Below are 21822 nucleotides of genomic sequence, written 5' to 3' on the forward strand. Positions count from 1 at the left end.
GGGTAGGGTAAGTATGCGGTAGTGTTGGACCTTAGGGCTAGGGTTTGGGTTAAGGTTAGTGCATATATAGTTGTGTGTAATGTGTAGTTTACGTTTTGTGTGTCGGTGTTTTGGGTGTCGGTGTTATGGTGTTTGGTTTTGTGAGTTGTCGGTATTGTGTGTTTTTGTTCTTTTGGTCTCGGTGTTTTGGGTGTCGGCTTTGTTGCGTGTTGGTGTAGTGAAGTAGATCCCTTCTCTGTATGCCTATTCCTCCCATTTCTGGATCAGTCCTTGTCTGTTTACTTCACCTCTTGAGCCTCACCTGCTTTTTGGTTTCGTGTTACATACATTAATGCTGTCTGCAATGATTGGTCCTTCCCTTGTCCAGAAGATGACTTCAGTGTCCCTGAAGCTGTCCAAGAGGGTGTCTGCCCATACATTCCTGCACACACTGTTAGAATCTCCTTGTGTTCTGATTTGAGTGCTTCTCAAACGATCTAGAAATATATTGCTGATAAGTACATTTCTAGGCAATTTTCAGAGTTCTGCATTGTCTTAACTTTTGCCTGACTGAATTATTTTAAATATTTGCTGACATTGTTTGCTGTTTTCTCATCTGTTCTGAAACTGGTTCCTCCCCAATCCTGTGGTGGTGTTAAAGTTTATAAAACTGGTCTAACTTTTTTAAGTGTTTTCAACTGTTGAACTATTGGGGGCTGCACACTCAATATCCATTTTTCTGCTTTAAAACTGTTTGTTTTACTGTATCTGTTTTAATTATTAAAAAAAAAATCCTCTCTCTCTACTCGTTTCCCACCTTTCTATAACCAGTAGTCAGTTTTTCAGATTTTTCTGAATTCTGGGTGGTTTTGTAGTTTCTGTGTTGCCCAGACCTTACTAAGATAGAAGGAAGCTTCTCTGTTCATCAGTGAGAGTGGTGGGCTTTGAGCAGCCTATCTGTCGCTGGAGGAGTGGTTTCAGCTCAGAAAATGTAGTTTTATTGGCCATTTTGGGCTATTTCTACCCATTTCATCTTTCTGTTTAAAAACTCGTGTTTGCTCGGTTTTGTGCATCGCACAGCGCCATTTTACTAGGGTTAAACTACTCCCGGTGCCAGAAAGTCTGCTCTTCTAATTTTCCATTAGAACTAGACAGTTTTCTTGTTTTAACACTCAAAACTGTTTCCTTGTACTCGGCACTTGTTCAAAACTTGTTGCAAGCACTAAATAATCTAGAAATTAGTGCACCATTCAACTTTCCTCACTTGTTAGGAGGAAAATAGTTTTTAGTACTTAAATTAATAAGCACCTATCCAGGCATGTCTAAGGGTCAGCTCACGGTATTTTCCCATGTCCACCTGATTAATCTGGGCATACTGGGGCAATGTAGCAATTGCCTCATGTACACTGACAACCCTCTCCTACCACCCAACACTACAACCTGTGAGAGATGCACTTATATAGCCAAATGTGAAGCCAAGCTCTCTCCAGCCAAGACTGTACTAGACAGTCAAGAGGAGAAGGTAAACACCTGCACCACACCACACTCAATGCATAGTCCATCAAAACCTACACCATCTAAACCAACACATAGTAACACAAAACACACACCTACATTCATGGAGGCTCTCAATAAAAATCTGCCTAAACAACAGAGACCGCCATAGCTGAAATGCAAGCAACCCCCCCCCCCCAACACTACCCAAATGACACATAGCCCACAAAATCAGTGGCCACTCATCCTCAGCCCATAAGGCAAAACAACATACCCAACACACTAGTCATAGGTGACTCTATAATCAGGCACACTGATGTCCCACCCACCAGGCTAAACAAGGATAAAGTTGTTGTCAGCTGCCTGTCAGGTGCCAGCATCCACCACATAATGCAATCACTGAGGTCACTCCACAACAAGTACAAATATGACTCTGTCATTGTCCATGTTGGTGTGAATGACCTGAGACATACCTCTCTGGACTACATGCAAAGTGACATGGAGGAGCTCTCCGATCTTGTAGCCTAGGCAGGTATGACCCTAGCCCTGAGTAGCATCCTGCCATCGCCCAGAATGATACCACAGTACAAGGACAAAATGATTGACTTCAACAATTGGCTAAGCATCTGGTGTCATTCTAAGGGGATCCAGTGTCTGTCTGCCTAGGATGACATGATCGACAGACCATGATGCTTTACCAGAGATGGCCTGCACCTGTCACCCCGGGAATTCCAGATACTGGCTAAAGCTCTTGCCACCCCTATAGTGCCTTTTTTAGGCAAGGTTCAAATGACAAACTCACCACCATAGCAGGTATAAGCAAGCAAAATCTGAGGGTAATGCTAGTCAATGCTAGAAGTCTAAATCTCAAAATACACTCACTCGAGGCACTCTTTAAAATGGAGAACATTGACATATGTGCAGTGACGGAGACCTGGTTCAAGGCTCCAGAGAGCACCCCTGCATTACTAGGCTATAACTCATACCACACCTTTCGGCCACCTAACCTGGACTGAAACACTAAAGGAGGAGGCGTGTTTATATTCATTAAGAATATCCACACCTCCAGGCTAGTTGCTCAACATAATGCATCCAAAATTATCCAAGTGCAACTAACACTGGGCAAGATTGCAATCAAGGTTGTAGCTTGTTACAGATCCCCCACCATGCCCCAGGATACCCACTCCATGTTTCTTGAATATATTGGGTAATATTAAGGTACAGCCCAATACCCTAATAATGGGCGATTTCAACTACCCCACCATCATCTAGGAAAACTACTCATGTACTAACTCATTTGCTCAATGCTTTCTGGAATTTATAAATTCCAATGCCCTAGATCAGCTTGTCCATATCCCCACCAGGGGCAGCAATATCCTGGACCTGGTAATTACCAATATGGGCAACTGATGTTCCACACCAGAGGTTAACTCCTTGCTGGTCAGATCCGACAACATGCTAATCATCCTAGACATCAATATCCTGCCCTCAACCCCATAAAGGAAACCACTGTAAAAAACTTCTCCCAAGCCAACTTCATGCTTCTTAAGACAGAAGTGGCAAGCTTCACAACACCCATACAGATGGAAAATAGAGGTATGACTGCTGAATCTCATACAAATGCACTGTATAAGCACATACACGAGTACATGGATCATGCCATCCCAACAGAACCAAGATGCTATCCTCCAAAAAAAGGAAGTCAATCCAATGGTCCTCTGCCATAAATAAACTCTACAACAGAAGGAAGAAGCTGTTGCAAAAAAGACTAAAGTCCCCTGATTGCAGGAACTCCCTGGTCACCCTCAGTAAGAAGCTGTGATCCCTCATAAAATCCTCCAAAGCTAGTTACAAAAATAAAATCTCCACTGATTCTAAAGACAACCACAAAGCATTCCACAGCTATGTCAAGAATCTCAATGGCGACACTCAGATATTCTCTGAGCTACAGCACAATGGCACTAAATATACAGAACCAACTGATATTGCTAACATCTTGGCAGATAGGTTCAGTGCAAACTTCACCCCCTATCCCCCAAAGGGCCTATCACTATAACGGAAGAATGCAAACCCCTGTAATCACGGCTGCTCAAATATACACCACACTCTCCAAAGCCAAGAACACAGGATCCATGGGATTTGACAACATCCCAGGCTGCATTTTGCATGAACTACAGAATGAACTGGCACCCCACCAAAGTACCATGTTCTATCATAGCCTCACTTCAGGCTTTGTCCCTACTGAATTGCACACAGTGACAGTTATCCCACTCCACAAAGGGAGTGCCACAATGGACCCTGGGAACTGCCGCCCCATTAGCCTGATGAGCCTGGTCTGCAAGGCCATGAAACATATCATCTTGGAGATAAATAAGGACATAGGTAACCTTCAAACTCTGGACCCCACACAGTTTGGGTTTGTAAACGGTAGGTCATGTCTCCTACAGATGACTGACTTCTTTGAAGCAGTCACCAGAACCATGGACGAGGGTAAGGTGGTGCACACATCCTATCTTGACCTCGCCAAGTCTTTCGACACCATCCCCCACTCTGGAATTATAGATAAACTCACTAGACTGGTCATAAATCCCTATGCCACAAGATGGGTGGCCAACTGGCTCACTGACAGAACCCACACAGTGAAAGTAGCCAACTCCAAATCCATCTTCAGACCAGTGACAAATGGAGTACCACAGGGCTCAGTCCTGGGTCCTCTCCTGTTTGGCATCTACTTCTCAGATGTCCAGGCTAATACAGCAGGTGTTTGGCTAAGAAAGTTCGCAGATGACTGCAAACTAGGTACCATAATAGAATCGCCTAATGATGTGGACATTCTACAATGGAGGCTCACTGAGACTGATGCTTGGTGTCAAAGTCATGGCCTCAAGCTCAATGCCAAGAAGTGCATTGCCATCCCCTTTGGGAAAACACTGTACCCATGAACTACCACATAGGTGGTAGCCTACTAAACACCAAAGTGTGATAAGAGACCTTGGGACACAGGTGGACAGTAGTCTCTCCTTTGATAATTACATTGCCACAGTAGTCAGGAAATCCTTCTACGTGGCACACCTCATCACAAAAGGGTTCACCTCCAGAAAACTCATCCCTCATCAGACCCTTTATAGAGTACAATGTCCCATTTGGCATGTACCTCACAAGACATCTACAACAACTAGAAAGGCCACAGAAATTCCTCACTAAGAGGATTACCGGCCTCAAACAGATGCCATACACAGACTGTCTGAAAAAACTCCAGCTCTACTCCATCACTTATCGCCTACTCAGAGGTGACCTCTGCCTAACATACAAAGTCATGTCAAACCCAGATCTGGTGGACATGCTACACTTAAAGAAAGTAAGTAAACTACAAATACCATGAACACAAACTGTTCAAAAACAAAAAAGAAGAGGCAAAGTCGGCAAATCCACAACAATAAATTTAATAAGGCTAGTGCTTTCGTCTGCTTGTAATAAGCAAACTTCTTCAGACAAGTGATACAAGAAAGTTACATCTCTTAAATAACAGATGACACTATTACAAGCATATGAAAGTGCTAACCTTATTAAATTTAGTGTTGTGGATTTGCTGACTTTGCCTCTCCTTTTTTGTTTTTAAACACTTAAAAAAACGCCAATCCCTCTGAGCCACAAGTTCCAGGGACCTAAACCTTGCCACCACAATAAACAGAACATGCTGAAGGGATAGATTCCTGTCCCAGAGACTTCCCATACTCTGGAACAGACTACCCATTCATGTCAAGCAAAGCTCCTCATTACCCCTCTTTAAGAAAAATCTCGACAATTGGATGGGAAATAGGAAATTCACCCCAGGGATCACTTCTGTGGCTCTGCTAGACAAGGGTGCAGGAAAATAACTTTCTTGGGTAGTGAAAGCCAGGGAACATTTTTGGCTAGGCTTATATAGGCCCCAGGGCTGATAGCCTAGTACCTACCTTTGAATCTATGAACATGGAGTGTGCTGTCTTTTCTCTCCTTGCTCCTACTTCAGTTAGGGCCACTTTTGTTCCTTTTTCTTCTTTGTTTCTGTTTTCATGGCTCATACCTTGTTCATCACCTTTGTCCCTTGCTCTGTTATTCATGGCTGCATTTGTCCTCCCTCTGCCTTCTCAGCTCCTGTCTTGCTCTGTTTTCTGTGACACAGATGTTAGTCTTGGCCAAGCTGAATTCTCGTCTCATTTCACTTCTGTCGATTCACCTGCCAGCCCATGTTAGGCTGAGAACATGAATTAGCAGGCTCTTTGTCTGTGCCATGTGTGTTGTATGTCTTGCATTTCACCTTCTGTCGATTCACCTGCCAGCCAATGTTAGGCCGAGAACATGAATTAGCAGGGTCTTTGTCTGTGCCATGTGTGTTGTATGTCTTGCATTTCGCCTTCTGTCGATTCACCTGCCAGCCCATGTTGGGCCGAGAACATGAATTAGCAGGCTCTTTGTCTGTGCTGTGTGTGTTGTATGCCTTGCATTTCACCTTCTGTCGATTCACCTGCCAGCCAATGTTAGGCTGAGAACATGAATTAGCAGGCTCTTTGTCTGTGCTGTGTGTGTTGTATGCCTTGCATTTCACCTTCTGTCGATTCACCTGCCAGCCAATGTTAGGCTGAGAACATGAATTAGCAGGCTCTTTGTCTGTGCCATGTGTGTTGTATGTCTTGCAGTTCACCTTCTGTTGATTCACCTGCCAGCCAATGTTAGGCTGAGGACATGAATTAGCAGGGTCTTTCTCTGTGTTGTGTGTGTTTTGTATGTCTTGCATTTCACCTTCTGTCGATTCACCTACCAGCCCATGTTAAGCAGAGGGCATGAAATAGCAGGATCTTTGTGCATGCTGTGTGTGTTGTATGTCTTGCCATACATGCACTTTTTTATGAAGCTTTGCATGTCCACCTTGATATGCAGCCTTGGTCATCTTTTTACTGTACCATCAATATGTCAAGATAGCCTATTTTGACAGCTGACCTTATGCTTTTTTAACTCGTGTTTATCAGATCACATTTTTGTCTATAATAGGAGTCAGAAAATCCAGAACTATCTTTATTAACATTTGTGCAAACAAAACTGTTCTCAGCAGTCATGCTTGCCTTTGGATCTCTTCCTAAACTTTGTAGCAACACAGGTGTCCGAACACATGTTTTGGTCGTCTTAGTGTCCAGATACATTTTCCCTAGTTTGTGAATGCTCTCTATAATAGCATCTCTGATGACTGGTAATTTTCATATTTCCTGTAGTAATCCATTGTCAAACTTTGTTACACTTGTAATTTTGTTTCCTGTATTCCAGTGAACCTCAGATTACATCCTCCCATCTATTTTCCAGGTAATTCAGTGTCTCCCTCTGTTTCTTTGTAATTACCTTTACCTCCCTCCTCACAGCGCTCCTCTCAGTTCAGCTTTGTCTTCCTTCAGGTCATGCAATTTCTCCATTGTATGCTGATGGCCTCCTATTTGTCTCTCATTGTTCCAGTGTCCTCTGCTATATATATTAACTTTTAGAACCAAATTCACTGTTATTTCTCTTTTGGTTTAGCTAGAAGGAGTACTATCTGTTCTTCCTTATGACTGCAGCATGCTATGCTAGTGGTCTTAGGTTCGAGTCCCAAATTAGAGCTAATATTATCTTTTAAATACTATGATTCTACAAATACCCAAGCAAAGTGCTTTCAGTGTGTGTGCATGTGTGTGTGTGTGTGTGTGTACCTATGTGTGTGTGTGTGTGTGTGTGTGTGTGTGTGTGTGTGTGTGTGTGTGTGTGTGTGTGTGTGTGTGTGTGTGTGTGTGTGTGTGTGTGTGTGTGTGTGTGTGTGTGTGTGTGTGTGTGTGTGTGTGTGTGTGTGTGTGTGTGTGTGTGTGTGTGTGTGTGTGTGTGTGTGTGTGTGTGTGTGTGTGTGTGTGTGTGTGTGTGTGTGTGTGTGTGTGTGTGTGTGTGTGTGTGTGTGTGTGTGTGTGTGTGTGTGTGTGTGTTTGTGTGTGTGTTTGTAATTTGTCTTTTCACTCTTAGTCATTCATGTTGCTGTTTTTTTTTCTAGTTTTCTCTCCCAGGAACTTTGTTGAAGAATAAATGAGAAAAAAGCACCTTTTGTCCACGTAGCAAAGTGTGCAGGTAAAGAATGCCATAAAAATGGAAACATTCTCTGACATATAACAAAACACTTGCTGGTCCTACTGATAGCAAAAGGGAGATGAATGACATTTATTTCTTTGTTTGCGTCAGCCTTTCTTCTGTGCTTTAACTCCTTTGTTATTTCAGACAGTAAAGTTATGCCATAAGTTGCGAAACTGTTACATATTCTCTTAGAAAGTACTGTACAAATTAAACAGTGGAGCCCAATGGGTGGTGACCTTAAGTAAAAGGGGAAATAAACATATTTGTTGATGCCACTTTGTTGTTTCTAATTTATTTTTTTATTTATTTGACATTTGGTAACCAGGAACTTCTGACTGGGTCAGAAACCCATTTTTAGGGGAGGCCCGGGGAGAAAAGCTCCACAAAAGAAAAAGCATAGAAAATATACAGAGCACTGATTTACATTTAGTATAAAATTTACAATCATGAGCATGGCAGACAGCTGGTATACATTTACATGAAGCATAAAATTACACAAACACAACCAAGAATATCAGCTGGTTTACAGAAAAATAACAAATAAGGAAATAAAATACAAGTATGTAAATATATTATGAGCTTTACACTCATATTCTTGTTACAATAATATATACCAATTTCTCACTGAGTTAGTAAAGAAACAAAAAGAAGCTATAGGGAGTTGCCAGATAATTAAAAAAAGAGGCATACAGAAAAGCATAACTGAGGCATAAATCAAACTTAGGCATTTGAGATGTGAAAGAAGAAAAGTCTTAAGGAGAATGTTCAGCAAAGTATAGCAAAATGTATAATTTTACTAGAGGGATAGAGATCCTATGATGGCAGTTTACATAAGAAGAGAATGTGAAAGTGGAGGAGGTGAGGGGGGGGTCGTAGTAGAGACAGGGAAGTGAAAGAAGGTGTAAACGAAGAGGCCGGAGGGGGGGTGTTAAGAAAGTGAAAGGAAAGAAGAAAAGTTAAAGTTAAAGTAGAGAAGGTGAGCAGTGACGGTAGGGTAGGTGGACAAGAAGTGGCGATAGGGAAATATAAGGATGGAGACAAAGGAAGGGAGGACTAACTAGTTTTGGAAAAGGGGGAGATACCTGTTTAAAGAAGGAAGTTCTTCAGTGTGAGTTTAAAACTCTTGAGGTTTGATATGGCTCTGATATTTCCTGGTAAGGTATTTCAGAGTTTTGCGACACTAAGAATATAGGCATTGTCTAGCTTTTTTTTCAGTCTGTATAGGGTTACTAGTTGCTTATTTTCAGATCAGACAGGCCTGGTAGGTATATAGGTTTGGAGGATTGAGTTTAGAACAGGCCAGTTTTTGGGGTGATATATAACTTTGTAGTTAGTTGCAGATAGTTTAGGTGATGTGGGAATTCGAGCCGGCTGAGGGGACTGAGAGCCATGCGGTAGTATTTGTAGTGAGGTGCACCTATAGCAAATTTATATAGCAGGATTCAAGCTTATATTTTAGAGTAATCTGAATATTGGAAATGGGAGCCCCATATAGTAGAGAGGGGAGAATGTAGGTAGTGGTCATTGTTGTTTTGTTGGGTGTATCCATAAAGATTTTTGCCAATAAAGCATCTCTAGTTTGTAATGTGTTTTGTTGACTGCATTGTGTATATGTTGATCAAAGGAAAGTTTATTGTCTATGGTCACTTTTAATAGTTTGGCATGTGAAACCACTTCAATTTAAGAGTTATTTAGTGAATAAATCTTAAAGTCGTTGAGAGTGTCTTAGGTGTAAAAAGGAGGAATTTGGTTTTATTGGGATTCAGTAGAAGTTGTGCACTGTTTAGCCAGGTTTCAATAGAGGAGAAGGCAGTTTGGGTAATTTGTTGAAGGTGTGTTATGTTATTGGAGGAGGGTATGACGGTAGAATCAATGGTGTATCATATTAAGAAGTTTTGATGGGATACAGTGTGAAGGTTATTTTTGAAACTGTTGAAGAGGAGGAGTCTAAGAATGGATCACTGAGGGACTCTTGTATTGTTAGTTAGATATTGGGAGAGACAGCCCTGCCATTTTACACATTGTCTGCTAGTTAAATAGCTGGTGGACCATTGTTGAGTGGATAGTGAAAGACCAAAATACGAGAGTTTTTGTAATAGTTTCAGTTGTGAAAATGTATCAAAGGCCTTAGAATGATCAAGAAGTATTAATGAGGTTATTAGTCTGAAGGCTCTGGCTTTGGGACTGTATCCACAAAAGAGGTAAGTACTGTTGTTGCCCTGTGTGATGGCCTGAAGCCATGTTGGGTTGGGGTAAGTAATTTGTCCTGAAGAATGTGGTCAAGCAGTTGCTCATGTATGCATTTTTCAAACACTTTTCATAGGGGAGATGGTAGTTAGTTATGTCATTACATTTCCCTCCTTTGTGTAAAGTGGTTATGATGGATTTCTTCCACAGGATAGGGATGTACAATTCTGTGGTAGATCAGTTGGTGAGAATGTTAATAGGTTATGCAATAGCATCTGCAGCAAGCTTCAAGTATTCGGAAGAAACATTGTCAGCAGAAGAAGAACAAACAGGGTTTTACTTTAAGAAATAGTTTATGTATACGGTTAGTATGTACTTATTGTAGAGAGAGGAGAGAAAGATGATGGTCAGCTATAGAAATATCATGAGGGAGAAAAGATGAGATGTATTAAGAAGTTGTATGAGAAGGGCAGAGATTGTTTGTGGAATTAGGATTTATGGGTTTACTGGGATCATTGGCTAATTTGCATATGCTTTCTATGAAATTGCATTAAAAGCATCTGCTATTTGGGATGGGGATTTATCCATGGTCTGCAGATGGGTATTCTTTGGAGACTGGGGCGGGGGTAAAGAGAGATGGTGTGGCAAACTTTTTTGAGTTTTTTTGTGGGAAGTTAATTGATTATTTACCTTTTTTTTTTTTTTTTTTTTTTTGCTTGGTTGTGTAATTGTCTATATTTTTGAAGATTTATATCCTTTTTGTTCCTCTGCCATTCTCGCCAGGTTTTATACCTTGTTACTAGAAAGTTTTTAGTTGATTTGGTTAGCTAGGGTACATGAGTGTTTCTTTTTCTTTTAGTATGAAGTGAGGCTAAGTTATTGAGGGTGTCAAGAAATAATTTGATGAAATGGCTGATGGCATCATCTAAGGGTAGAGTTTTTAGTATGCACCTATTTAACAATTTAAGAATTGTGATAAACAGTTGTTGGTTGAAGTTGGATAAATTGATGGAGTTTTTATAGTTGTGGCATTTGGATGTGTGGGTTATGGCTCTGGAAGTGTAGGTGGGAAGGTAGTCACTTAAAATATCTGGTAAGGTACCAGATTTCAAGTATTTGTGGGGATTTGAAACTAGATCCAGTCTTGAATAGATCCTGGGTTGCTATTTCTCTGAATTCTAGTTGGTGCAGAGATGAGTTGTGTGAATCCATAAAGATTTATGCTATTTGCTAGGAAGTTTGAGTTTAAGTTTTGCTAATTAATATTAATGTCACCCATAATAATTGTATTGTTAGATAAATTTTGTGAAATCCAGGAAAGGATGTCTTGAATATACAGGACTAGTTGCATAGTTGTTTTGTATTACTGATTTTTAAGGAGGCTACGAGAATTTCAGCACTAGCAAAAGAGGGGATGGGCTTGGGGTAAGGAAGTATAGTGAAAGAGCTGGGATAGATTAAGGCTACCCCTCCCCCCGTTTTATGAGTTCAATCTGATCTTATTATGTTATAACCTGGTGGGAGCAGTTCAGTGTCTTGGATGTGTGGCTTGAGCCATGTTTCTGTGACTGTAAGTATGTCTGGGGAGTATTGTGATAGCCATGTGTGGAACTGTTGTTTTGTTACAAAACTGCATAGATTAAGAATAAATAGAAATACATTTTAGGGGGGAAAGTTTTAAACAAGGTGGGAGTAGAAGTGGGTTGTGGTTTGGGCGGATGTCCCCACACTGGGATAAATCAAAGTGTAGGTAAATCGGTGGTTAAAGAGGGTAGATTTCATTAAATGCTTTAGTTTTGAAAAAGGCAGTGGTTTAAGTTTAAGGGAGGCTTGTTGAATTTTGTATTTAGCAAATAGTAGTTTGCTTCATTCATAGAGGCTGGATGATAGGCTAGAGATACTATCTGTTTGCTTTTCGAAAACTGTATTGGATGTGGTTGATTTTTCTATCATACAAATGTTTTGAGGTTTGAGTGATGTATGTGTAAGAAGAAAGAGAAATAGAATAAGGGAAGTGAGGAGAACTATGGTAGGTTTAGGGTAAATCATAATAGTGGATTATATTCAGCAGTCAAAAATACAGGGTATGTAGTATGAGAGAGTTTAAATAGGAGCTATAGGGTGAGAAATGTTGCGTTAGTTGAAGATAAGCTTTTAGGGTAAAACAGGTGTGGTGTGATTTGATAAAGGATATGTGGCTGTGAGTGATTGGATGCAGTGTTGAAAGGGGAGGAGATGAGGTAAGTATAAATGTAATTGAAGTGGGGATGGATGAGAATGGGGGTAGGGTAGGGGAGCTGATTGAGCCCAAGTGTATCGAGGGTGAAGAGAGGGGACTGGACTTGGTCGAGAAGCAGCATGCCAAAAACAATAAGGTAACTTACAGAGAAGATTGTGAAGAAAGAGAAAAAATAAAACTTCAGGCTAGGGAATGGTGTCTTTTGCCAGAACTGACTATGGAAGATAAAAACTTTGTACAAATAAATAAGTGGTATGCAGGAAAAAATGTAGAAGACAAGGCTAGAATTTAAAAATGGGAGAAAAAAAGAAGAGAAAGGTCCAAGCTACTTCATTACTGGGAGGGAGGGGGATTTAAAATGAGTTAGGCTGCTGAATACATTAAGGTTTAGCACAGAAAATCTATTACCTACACAGTGTAACTCAGAAGCTGAAATGTCTATAACAGAAGGGGAAGGAGAGAGGGATTAGAGCATGGAGTGGTGATTTATGATGAGCCAGTACAATTGCACAGGACGAGATACAATGTAAAAGCCGCAAAGCTGTACATGCATTATAAATAAAGGATTTTCTGATTGAGAATGTCAGGGCTCCAGTGACAGAGGTATTTCCTTGGTGTGCATGCAAACTGTTCCCTGTATAATTCAGGAAAGTCTGCAGGTTAAAGATGAGGGCAGTAATAAGGTGTATACAACCTAAGAAAAGGAGGGGAGAAGGGAGGGGTTATCCAAGGAGAAGACTGAGGATATAATGTAGTTGCTTAACTTTTTAAGGAAGTCTAAACAGAGCAGAGTGTGTTAGGAGAAGGGTGTGGCGGGAGGTTATGTTAGGTTAGTATACTAAAGGATAGATCAAAGGTAAGTCAAGCAACAAGAAAGGAGGAAGGAGGGGGAAGGTTGGTTAGCAGTAAGAGTAAGAGAGATAAGGTGAGAACACTCAAGAGAAAAAATAAACAGGAAGAACAGATGTAGGAGATACAAATAACACTGTTCACAAACAAAACGGAATAAGCATGCATGAAAAAGCTATTGTGGAAATGCAGCCTCTGCCAGATTTATGCAGTCAAATATACTGTAATACACACTGTAACTTCTAGCACTACTAATATTCTGAACAAACTAAATGCCAGTGAAATATATCACACTACACCCTTCATATACTACGTTATCTAAGAATAAGGTTGGAAAAAATATTCTTATACTAATTAGCCTAACTAACTAATGCGTAGAGAGTGAAATACACTGGTATATAAATGGTGTACAGTGCTTAAGTTAATTTATCTGAACAAGTTTAGGCAAATTGATGAAACGAGTTGCAAGTAAATGCAAACGTTCTGTTTCTGGCTCTGAACAAATAACAGGAGCACAGCTTTCAACAAATGCAGCTAAATAATCAAAGCCTGGTCTCTAAGACAAGTTAATGCCAGTAGTATGAATTCTTAAACTGTAGTGCATGTATTCAAGTGTTAATAAACATGCAACACTACTTATTCATATGCCTGGTGTTGTGTATCAGCGGTTGCATAATATTCACATCAGCAAGCATGACAGTAAACAAAAACATAATAGAATACCTTGCAGTTAAAACGTAATATTCCATACAGCTGGGAAACAAACTAAAATAAAGAACAGCACTCATACATCACCAACAGCTGCGGGTACAGCAGATAGAGACAGACTGAGATAATGAAGGCGTCAAATGCTGATTGCAGCATTTTAAATGGAGCAAGGTATCATGGGAGGGAGGAAAAATTTGAAAAGACTAACACGGGAATATAAAAAAACAAACAAAAAAAACTGCATTGTGTAACAGAAAAAAGAAAAGAGTGGACTCGATCGAGAAGCAGCATGCCAAAAACAATCAGGCAAGTCACAGAGAAGTTTGTGAAGAAAGAGAAAAATAAAACTACAGGGAATATTCTGTCAAAAATTACAGGCTAGGGAATGGTGTCTGTTGCCAGAATTGACTACGGGACATAAAATAAGCAGTTGTAGAAGTTTGGCTGAGTTAATAAGTGGTATGCAGGGAAAAATGTAGAACACAAGGCTAGAAGTTAAAAATGAGTGAAAAAAGAAGAGAAAGGTCAGATCTACTTACCTACTGAGAAGGGAGTTCAGTTTTACTTAGGACACTGAATACACTAAGGTTTAGCAGAGAAAACCTGTAGGCAGTGTAACTCAGAGGCCAAAATGTCTATAACAAAAGGGGAAGGAGAGAGGGATTACAGCATGGACTGGTGATGGACAATGAACCGGATCAATTGCACAGGATGCGATACAATGTAAAACCTGCAAAGCTCTATATACATTAAAAATAAAGGATTTTTCTGTTTGAGAATGTCAGGGCTCCTGTGACAGAGGTATTTCCATGTCAAGTATGCAACTGTATCCCATACAACTCAGAGAAGTCTGCAGGTTAGAGATGAGGGCAGTAATAAGGCATATACAATCGTGCGCTTCAAGCAAAATGTTCCAAACCGTAGGGAAGCAAACTAAAATGAAGAACAGTGCACATACATCAACAACAGCTGTGATTACAGCAGATAGATGCAGATTGAGAGTGTAACCCTTACATTGTCAAAGTGTGTAATACATGAAGTGGGATGAATGCAATATTTATTTCAAGGGAGCAGCCATAATCCTGTCATCCATTAAGTCTGATATTATGGCCATGCAAAAGCCTTAAACAAATTATCTTAAGCAAACACAGAGCTTGGCCTGACTCCTAAGTCTCAGATGATCTTAACATCAAAGTTTTGTTAAATGAAGGCTTTGTCTGACTAATCTAATTAATTCTTTGAAAATGTTAAAGATGTTTTAGATAACTGATTGCTAGAGGATATATTGCATTTTGATAATCTGAAAGAATAGGATACGATAAACAATCTACTGAATTAAAACAAGCACACATTATTGACATAGTGAATCTCTCGCTACCTTAGAGAAATGAAGGAAAGTGTGGTTATGTAGGGTTCCTGTTCCAAATGGTGTACTATGTCCTATGGTTATGGTTATGTACTAGACCCTTTCACTGTTTAAAGGAACATGGATACCTGTGCTTGTCAAAAGCTACAAGTTATGCACTACACCTGCAACCTTCTGACAAATATAGGATGACATTTTAGATTATGTATGTACGCAGATCCACACCTATGGGAAACATATCAACTCAGACATGAAGTGCTCATATCAGTTCTCATGGGGATTGAATTAGGCATGTTAATAAATGAGTCTTTCACTTCTGATAAATTGTTTGTTATGATAAAATTGTTAATTTCCTAATACTAAAGAACATTAAAAGAAGGCATAATTCTATTGAGTCCTTAGCACATCTGCCCTTTGTACCCATGCATGCAGTACAATGCTTTGTTAACATTTTATTGAGTGTTATGCCTTTAAAAATACTGAAATGAAAAACAACATCTGTATTCTAAATTACAGAGTGGTGCACAACACTTTTATAAGTTATGGAGAATAGCTGAAAAATAGATACATCTTCTCTCAATTATGCAGGTTACTTGTATGTAATTGGTGTCCATTACTTAAGGATGGAACCCTTGTATAGAGAAGAAAGTCCTAAAGGAGTGACAACTAGGAGTAAGGAAATTGGATTATCTAGATTTAGAGCAATAAAATAAGATCTGCTATGTCCAATGACTATCTGTTTAGATCATTAGTAGTGAACTTGGGTTGGAACAAGTGGAGCACTGAAAACAAATGCAAATTCCAGTATTCAAGGGCTCAGTTTTTTGAATGTTGATGTAATCATAAGGGGGCAGTTCCACAACAAACTAGGCCAGTTGGTGGTTAGACCATGAGAATGATTTTGATTCCAAGCAACAGGTTGCCCCCTGCATTTGGAATAGGAAGTCCAATCTGATTGTTCACGGAGGTGCCCCTCTGAGCAAACCCAAATATGTCTGCAACACAAAGGAAATCCGGAGCAAATGTTAGTAACTCATCTATAACACAGAGGATGAATTGCCTTAACAACATCCACTTTGAATGACCTATGGCTGATTCAAACAGTGAATACTTGTAGGAATATTCTTGCACAGCCTATTTCTACTAGGATACTGAATACTGGAGAAAGGGGGAGCACAGCTATCACAAAATGAGGGGCACTCCTGTCATCTGTTCAGTTTTGTTTTATAAACAAAGCCAAAATTACACATCAAGTGAGACATAATCCCTTATTTGTTACAGACAAACCTCCCTTTGTTTATCACAGCTTGTATGAGACCATTGGACAGCATGTTCTGGAAATCTGCCTGTAATGGTTTGTGGAACTCTGGGTACATTACTTCACCCCAGGATTGCAGATTAACAAGCATAACAAGACAAGCCCCATACTCAGGAGCTCACCTATGCCTCCAGAGGGTGAGACAGCTCCAGTAGGTCTGTAAAGTCCAAAGAGACATCAAGGTATACAAAAGGGGAAAGGTAGGGAAAGGAGATTCCTAATATAATCATAAATTGCTGCTAAAGCATGAGAAACAATTGAAAAATAAATAAGACCCAAAAAGTAGACAGAGTGTAATGTCAGCAAAAAACAAAAAGCAAAACAAATGACTAAAAAAAAACAAAAAGACATTCATTACACACGCAAACCTTACTGACCTCCCACTGTGACCAGCCATGCAGACACACACACACACACACACACACACACACACACACACACACACACACACACACACACACACACACACACACACACACGCAGTTCCTCACATACACATATACATTACCATACACATACACATATACACACACACACAGTTCCTAACATTAGATGACCTCTAAATTCACCAACAATTTACTCTACAACAATAGATGAATAAGGTCATTTGGTCATACTAAGTTGCACAGCTGAGCCATTCGATGAATCCCTCATCTGCACGAATGACTTCACACAATCCCTTCTGAGGGAGAGTACAGGATTAATTAGCATATCCCTTTACCCTGGAATGCCTCATTAGCATTTAGCATGACCACAGTGATAGCCCACCATGGTGCTTCACATCTTCATTTTACAGCACCATGGTGGGCTGTCTCTGAATATGTGAAGGTTGTCAGGGGGTCTTCACCTGATGTACACCTTGCTGTAGCCTTTCTTAATTTAGAACTGAGTATGAGTACATGATATATATATATATATATATATATATATATATATATATATATATATATATAAACAGTTAAAAGATAAGGCCAATTTGTCTAAATATATGGACAATTTAGATGCCAGAGTAAGAGTCTTGCTATCTCCTTTCTTTATAAGCTTGAGTTTGACAATATGCTTAGAACTGCAAAGACTGCAAGTTACAACAACATTAGAACTATTTATCAGTGTAAAACTGAAGAGTTATCTGTACCTAATAACAATAATACTACTACTAATAATAATAATATTAAATAATAATAATAACAACAATAATAATAATAATAATAACAATAATCATAATACTAATAATAATACTACTACTAATAATAAAAATAACAATAATAATAATAATAATAACAATAATAATAATACTAATAATATTAATACTAAAAAAAAATAATAATAACAATAATAATAAAAAAGAATAATGACAACAATAATAATAACAATAATAACAAGAACAACAATAACAATAATAATAATAATGATACTAATAACAATAGTAATACTACTACTACTACTAATAATAATAATAAAAAATAATAACAATAATAATAACAATAATAATAATAATAACAATAATAATAATAATAATAATAAAAAAGAATAATGACAATAATAATAACAATAATAACAAGAACAACAATAATAATAATAATAATAATACTAATAACAATAATACTACTACTACTAATAATAATAATAATAAAAAATAATAATAACAATAATAACAGTAATAATAATAATGATAACACTAATAATAATAATAATAATAATAACACTAATAATGACAACAATAATAACAAGAACAACAACAACAATAATAATACTAATAACAATAATACTACTACTACTAATAATAATAATAAAAAATAATAATAACAATAATAATAACAATAATAATAATACTAATACTAACAATAATAATAGCATGCCAGGTGATTATTCCAATTTGTAACCAGTTAATATAAATCCTATTTAAGAACCAATATATATATATATATATATATATATATATATATATATATATATATATACATATACACACACACACACACACACACACACACACACACACACACACACATATAAAATCAGGTTTTAACAAAAGACAATGATACTTGAATTTAAATGTATTGTGTAAATAAGTTTCCAGTGATTACTTAGGTGTTAACCAGTGCATTTTTCCTATTTTAATCAAGCAGGTTTCACTGCTCTAATAGTGTTGTTTTATATTTCTTCAGTGATGATGATGATCAAAAATGGGAAGTATTGCAATGAGCTGCTGCCAAAGTAAATGAACGTTTGGATGGTGCTGCAGCCCTAATCAGTTATGTGTTATTTGGGTGGGAGGAGTCAGAAATAAGAACAGATATAGCTCTTTTGCAGATAAAGAGACTATAGTTTCAAGTTAAATATGAACAAGTATAACATAAGAGTGACATGTCTGGTACATACCTCTCAAGTATACCTCATTACAAGGAACGTACCTCATTTAGGGTCTTAAAAAGTTCATGTTCCTCGAAGTTCCTCAAAGTTCCACATTGAAAGACTCTGTCACACATTCAGTGTTAGGAATTTTTTTAAGTGAAATCCATTGTAAATAGAAATGAATCATATTAATTTATTAAAAGATCTTTATAAGTAAAACCAGCATATTTTAACCATCCTATGACCTTCCTAGTTGAAGCTGTTAGTAAGCCATTAGTATGTGTTCTACATTTTGCCCATTCATTCCACATTATGAGGGCTAGTGTTCCTCATTTTGGAGATGGAAGGTTGAGAGCAATAGTCTGGCACGGAAAAAGTTGTAGCAACTGTGCAAATGCCAAATTCAAAAAACAAGCAAGCATTACAGACATTTTTCAGGAATGACGTAATATATTGCAAAGTTTTGTAGCTAATTATCAAACTATTTACAGAATAACAGATAAAATGCTATGAAACAAATAATCCACTTTTACTGCAAGTCAACACCAGTCAGAAACGTGATCCTACAAGAAAATATACCACTTTACTATAAGTCAAGAGTATGTAGCAATGCCAACAAGAGATATGAGCAGGTACAAAACAGAACGGTTAACACTAGACTAGGGTTGTAAGAAAGTCCATGAATATGTTGGTGGTAAAAGAGTTCAGGGTAAAATAAGCTACAACTCCCTGTAAAGCATATTCAGAAAGATCTTTTGTGTAAGGTACTTATAAGCTTGTAGAAGATGTCACATCATATCTCCCTGCCTCTTAGCACAAGAAATCTGGACAAAGTCATAAATAATGGCAGAACAAGCAACCAGAATAGGAACAATTGTAAAGTATTTCTCTTATCAACATAGAAAATTGATAGAATAACAGGTTTTGCATTATCATGAATTTTCTGAAGGGTATGAAGAGTGAAACTCAAATATCTGTCATTATTTTCCGAACTCAGTTTACAATGATTTGCCAGAAAATCAAAACGTTTTAAAGGAACAGACCAGAAACATTAGGCAAAAAGCTGGACATTCTGCAAAAATCGGGACAGTTGACAGGTATGTCATAATATGCAGCAGTATAGACTGAAAGTGAAATATAGACCAGACAAGGGCCTACAAATAGCATATGCATTTGGTATAGATGCAAGAACTGCTAGAAAAAGAATGAACTAGAGAATCTTTGGGTCATGTTGCAGTCCTCAAAGACAGAAGAAAGAGTAAAATAATTAGACAGATATGTTAAAAAAAGCCTTAGAACTGTAGTTCTGAAATATGTTATAACAAGAGGTCAGCGTAAGCAAACATTAATAAGGAAAGAAAATCCGTCTTATTAAATAAGTTCTGACCAAAGAAGAATGAATGTTTGGCAGGATGTATAAAGTACATCTGAGAAAATTAAAGTGTAATGAATGGGCAAGATCTACATAATATTTTTTTGCCACGAATAGCGTCCTAGATAGAGAGCACTGCTTATATGAATTTCGCACCATAACATCAGTCTAAAGGAAGAAATTATAACATATACGGTACCAGGATGCCCATAGAACAACGTGGGCACAGATTTTTGCAGTTTAAGGAAGTCATGCATCTTATGTGTGCAGATTATTTTTTCCAAGTATCATGAAAGAATCAAATGGACAAACAGAGCAAAGGCAGCATGATAGTATGATTAATGCATTAAATCCAGTGTTCATGATAGTGTGATTAATGCATTAAATCCAGTATTCATGATAGTGTGATTAATGCATTAAATCCAGTGTTCATGATAGTGTGATTAATGCATTAAATCCAGTGTTCATGATAGTATGATTAATGCATTAAATCCAGTGTTCATGATAGTGTGATTAATGCATTAAATCCAGTGTTCATGATAGTGTGATTAATGCATTAAATCCAGTATTCATGATAGTGTGATTAATGCATTAAATCCAGTGTTCATGATAGTGTGATTAATGCATTAAATCCAGTGTTCATGATAGTATGATTAATGCATTAAATCCAGTGTTCATGATAGTGTGATTAATGCATTAAATCCAGTGTTCATGATAGTGTGATTAATGCATTAAATCCAGTATTCATGATAGTGTGATTAATGCATTAAATCCAGTGTTCATGATAGTGTGATTAATGCATTAAATCCAGTGTTCATGATAGTATGATTAATGCATTAAATCCAGTGTTCATGATAGTGTGGTTAATGCATTAAATCCAGTGTTCATGATAGTGTGATTAATGCATTAAATCCAGTATTCATGATAGTGTGATTAATGCATTAAATCCAGTGTTCATGATAGTGTGATTAATGCATTAAATCCAGTGTTCATGATAGTATGATTAATGCATTAAATCCAGTGTTCATGATAGTGTGATTAATGCATTAAATCCAGTGTTCATGATAGTGTGATTAATGCATTAAATCCAGTGTTCATGATAGTGTGATTAATGCATTAAATCCAGTGTTCATGATAGTGTGATTAATGCATTAAATCCATTGTTCATGATAGTGTGATTAATGCATTAAATCCATTGTTCATGATAGTGTGATTAATGCATTAAATCCAGTGTTCTCTAGGCAGAAAGTATCTGATGCTGCCATATCTGAAAATGATCTGCAGTTCAAAACCCAGCAATTCACATTTGTACACGAGAGGCAATTAAACATACAACACCCATTACATACTACCTGCAATATATTGGATAAATGGAGACTATGCAAATACTGACTCATCTACTAAGACAATGCTGTAGCAGTAGCTATGAGGATCATTATCTTGCAGTTTTGGAATAGAACAGTACATTATTGCATTGACTTAAACCTCCATTCCCCCAATCATCTGTTAGACTGCTGCGGCCAAAAAAATAGATTATCTTTGCCATTTGCATTAATGATACCAGAAAATTAAAATAAAGTAATTGAGTTCCTAGAACAAAATATGACAGAACTGAAGTATCCTACCTTTAGGTGAGAAATGTTAAGAAATGTAAAAAGTTGGAGATAAAGTAATAATACAAACGTTATGGAAAAGTTTGCTGCCTGGAGATGAAACATCTGGTCAAACAGCTTTATCAATGTCAAAAGTCTTTCACTGGGAGAGGAAGATAAAACGTTTTGCAGGAAAAATACAAATATTTGAAAAAGACAAACGCATCAAAGATCAGTAAA

At 37.9% G+C, this 21822-nt stretch overlaps 1 protein-coding gene across 1 annotated transcript in view; it reads right to left on the reverse strand.

The window, feature by feature from the left end:
- LOC122814018 (carbonic anhydrase 4-like) overlaps positions 1-21822 on the reverse strand; it is a 287411-nt gene that overhangs the window by 134869 nt on the left and 130720 nt on the right. The gene's annotated exons all lie outside the window — the stretch shown is intronic.

This window comes from Protopterus annectens, chromosome 10.part0 (assembly GCF_019279795.1).
Source record: "Protopterus annectens isolate FY-2018-M chromosome 10.part0, PAN1.0, whole genome shotgun sequence".
NCBI classification, from domain to species: domain Eukaryota; kingdom Metazoa; phylum Chordata; order Ceratodontiformes; family Protopteridae; genus Protopterus; species Protopterus annectens.